The following is a 4,741-nucleotide window of genomic DNA, read 5'->3' as shown; positions in this document are numbered from 1 at the left end:
GGTCTACTCGGGAGAGGAGACCCATGGTCCAATACTCACCCTCCTTACATTATCTACTCTCGACAGATATGGTGAACCAGAGTGTTTTGAAGAAGCATTACAGTCGGATACACGTGTTAAGTGTAGCAGGCCATGGATGATGAGATGAACTCTCTTGAGTCTAATCGTACATGGGAGCTAGTTACTCTACCCAATGGTAAGAAAGCTCTTCATAATAAGTGGGTTTATGAATGAAGGAGGAGCATGATGGTTCAAAACAGTACAAGGTTAGACTAGTTGTGAAAGGGTTTCAACAAAAGGCAGTATCGATTTCACTAAAATATTTTCACCGTAGTGAAAATGTTTATGATTCGCATGGTCTTAAGTATAGTGGTTACAGAGGACTTATATCTAGAACAGCTAGATGTTAAGACAGTCTTTCTTCATGGAGACTTTGAAGAAGAGATGTATATGCATCATCCGACAAGATATGTGGCACCAGGAAATGAGAACAATATGTGTAGACTGAAGAAAAGTTTATATGGCCTGAAGCCAACACAAGGCGATGGTACAAGAAGTTCGACTAGTTTCATTCGGAAAACGGTTTTAGGAGATGTCATGCAGACCATTATTGCTATTTGAAGAAGTTTGATACGTCATACATCATCCTTCTTCTATACGTTGATGATATGCTTGTGGCCGGTTCAAGCATGAAGGACATCTCAGATCTCAAAAGACAACTGTCTAGAGAATTTGCCATGAAGGATTTAGGAGCTATAAAACAAATCCTAGGCATGAGGATAAAGCATGATAGAGAAAATAAGAAACTGGTTTTATCACAGGCAGAGTACATAGCCAAGGTACTTGATCGATTCAATATGGGAGGTGCTAAGCCGGTTAACACTCCATTAGCCAACCACTTCAAGCTATCTAAGGAGCAAGGGGCAAAGACGCAGGAGGAACGGGACTACATGGCTAAAGTCCCATACGCGTCAGCTATTGGGAGTCTCATGTATGCTATGGTGAGCACGAGGCCAGACATTGCTCAAGCAGTGGGAGTTGTTAGCAGGTTCATGAACAACCCCGGGAAGGAACATTGGGAAGCTGTGAAGTGGATCCTCAGATACCTGGTAGGTACTAAGGATGTAGGGCTGTGTTATGGAGGATCGAAAATCAAGCTATAAGGCTACGTGGATTCAGATTTGGCAGGAGATATCGACAGCAGAAGAAGCACTACAGGTTATGTTTTTTCTCTGGGTAGTGCTGCAGTCAGTTGGGTCTCTCAGTTACAGAAGATAGTATCTATCAGTACGACGGAAGCAGAATATGTTGCGGCTACAGAAGCGTGCAAGGAGATGGTATGGATGCAAGGTTTCATGGAAGAGTTGGGTAAGAAGCAAGCAGATTGCAAGCTGTACAGTGACAGTCAGAGTGCAATACACTTGGCTAAGAATTCAACCTTTCATTCAAGGACCAAGCATATTGCCATCAGATATCACTTCATACGTTCGTTACTGGAAGATGGATCGATTGCTCTGGAGAAGATCCATACAAGTGAGAATCCTACGGATATACTGACCAAGGCGGTCACACGGGAGAAGTTGAAGCTCTGTTTAGCTTTTATTAGTCTTCAGGCTTAAAGACGGGGAAGTGGTACACGTTGGATGTAGAAGACAAAGGTTTATGGTGATGTGCCTCCAAGTGGGAGATTGTTGAGATGTGGAGCCACAACAGGGCGCTGCTCGACTAGTCGAGTGCCTTGCCGATCGGTTGAGTGGCCCACTCGACCGATCGTGGGAGCTCGACTCAAAGTCCAGCAAGCATCGGTTTTTGGGTTCGAGATGCTCGGCCGGTCGAGGCCCATGCTCGACGAGTCGAGTGTGGACAAAGGGTTTTCTCTGTACTTCCAAGGGAGAGGTTAGTATATTGCCTTGAAATCTTCATTTTTCTTCATAGTGGAAGTTTGTATCGTGGTTTTTACCCTTGTTGGGGTTTTTCACGTATATCTTGTCTTGTGATTTATTTGGAATGCTTTGTTAGTTCTTTTTTAGTTTATATTTCTTTCTGTTTATTGTTTGTGGGTGAGACCGGAGATTGGATATCGATTCAACTGCGTTGTTGGCGTCTTCTGCGCAAGATCCAACGACGCCGAAACACCAAGTTTAGTGAAGCCCTAGAGAGATTTATTATGCCTCGTGTTTGGACAAGATCGAGACATACTTTTGTGGGTTGAGGCGGAACTTGCTACATGTGATGTCTTTGATTTGCTTTTTTGGATATTCTCTTGTTGTTGTTCTTCTTCTATAAACATAAGTTCCCTTGGATATCACTTTTTGGTATTATTTGGACATTTAATAAGTTTCACATTTTCTAATATCTTTTATCTTTGTAGTGACCAGAGAGAACTTGGCCGTTAAAAATAATCCTTGCAACCCGAGGCGGTTCATGTTATTATTGTAGCCGATGCGGCTCAATCTTCGTAAGAGAAGGCCAATGCCTCAAACTCCGAGAAGACCATGAGTGATGCCCCCTTGTCCGATCTTCAAACTCAAGAGGAGATGGAGACCATGCAGCCGGTAGCATCTCTCCTTACCGATGTCAAAACCAAAGTGTCGAGTCATTGCTCGGATGAGGGTGAAGAGAGCTTCTTGTGGTGACACCATAAGGATCTCGTAAAGTTGTACTTCCCCGCCCGACATTGGGTTCGATCGGTCATGTTGCACCACCATCGAACTATCTAAACAAACAATTATGGCTCGACCGGTAGACATCGGGTACTTATTATGGAATAAGAAGAAGAAACCCCTAGGCTAGTTGAGCAACAACGGTGAAGTCCCAGTGGCCGAGGAAGCGATAATGCTACCATGCCGGTTGATACACCAACAACTTTTTCTTTCAACTCAGGAAATGCTTGTCATTGAAGATTTACTTTTCTCCATCGGTCGAGTCCTAACCAATGATATTTTAGTGACCGAGTCTCCAGACATTTGATGAACTTCAACAATTCCAAGAAGAATTATGCGCACTAATTCATTTCGGGCTTCGAGATCATTTTTAAGTTTGGTCGATAGTGTAACACCCCGAATTTTTGCCAACCTGGAAATAGATGTCCTTAGGCAATGGATCGGTCATAACACCTTATTAACTTTCCAGAACTCAATCCCAAAGCGTAAAGTCCCTTTTTAACCATTTTCCTTCGAGATCTCACCTTTCACCATCCTATCTTTTAAAGTTTTCTAAGCACATTCATAATACACACCAATGCTAGGGTATAAATGATGAAGAACAATACCAAAACTAAAACTTACCATAAATAATAACTGGATAAAATGGGTTTTGACCCTTAACCTTTTGGAATCTAACAAAATAAATAGGTTAGTTGGATAGATTAGTGTCTCCTACCCCAAAATCATATATTACACATCAAATAAACTCATTCCGGTTTGCAAATTGGACCTGAAAACGCCATACACGGACTCGGGGGCCCAAACAATACTATTCGGGAGGACTCGAGGTGGGTCCCGCATGTATCTGGCACCCCCTGGGAGGGAGGGCATCGCCCCTGGGGTGACCCATCGCCCCAGAGTCCAGTGACCGGCGAGGGGCTCCCCGGTTTGGCGAGGCCTCGCCGCCGAGCGAGCCTGGCAAGGCCGCAGCGGGCCGACAACCCGTTTTTGATAGAAAAATTCTGCAATGTACGTCCAACTTTAAAAAATTATATCTCTCTCGTTATAACTCCAATTTAGGTGATTAAAAATCCATATTGAAGCTTGATAAGTATAGTTTCATATAAAAATAATTTAAAAATATAATAAAATACTTAATATAGTTAAATATAGGTCGTTGTGACAACTATCCGAAAATCATTAGTTTGGACAGCTGCTGCTTCTGGAATTTTTACAATTTTTCTACAATAGGAAATTTAATGAAATTTGGTAGGAATGAAGTGAACTTGATGATGAACTATTAAAAAAATAATTAAAATAATATACCAACTAAAAGTGCCAGAAAAGGGCGTAGAACTGGCCTAAGACCTTATTCTATCGTAATTAGGGTACGATTTAGTTAAGTGCTAAACTAAACAATCAATAGAATTAGCTCAAACTACTTTAAATATGAAATACAAGACTCAAAATGTATAGAATCATTAACTCTACATTATCTTGAAACTTGGGATCCATCTCAAAACCCAGTTGCTCTCGGGAGCACCTTGAAACTTCGTATCGGACCTGGACCGAACGTCGAAAGTCCGATTACCCCGAAACTATACGGATAGGACCATATTAATGGACTTGACAACCCCCTTGGAAATCAAGTCTTGATTGTGTCTACAAATGCACAACTTGAGCCTCGAGCAAAGTGCGTGAGAAACGTGAAAATATTTAGAAATAAAATCTGAATTTAAGTAATCTGAGTCATGTCACTTGCGGGCCAAATATAAGGATTCAGACCGTCAGAATCTGACCCAAATATACCCTCGGATCAGGAGAAATGTCCTACACATGTCGGTGTACTTGTGACCCTGATCGAGTGCCCGTGCCCGTTGAACTGAAACTGGTCCGCCACAGTTGATCTGTAAACCCGATCTGAACGAAAACTTAGCCTGACCTAGATCCATGGTCAGGGAGCTTAAGTCCGACCGCACGTGAAAAAGGGGCCACCAGAAGTGCTCCGTTGGACCGAAACAACCCATATTTGGATATAACCTAAGTATACCTTGGCCCTGGATCCATTCCTATCAAACCTGGGCCTATATAAGGAC

Source organism: Magnolia sinica, chromosome 10 (assembly GCF_029962835.1).
Source record: "Magnolia sinica isolate HGM2019 chromosome 10, MsV1, whole genome shotgun sequence".
Lineage (NCBI taxonomy): Eukaryota > Viridiplantae > Streptophyta > Magnoliopsida > Magnoliales > Magnoliaceae > Magnolia > Magnolia sinica.
Note: the sequence above shows the minus strand (reverse complement) of the source record.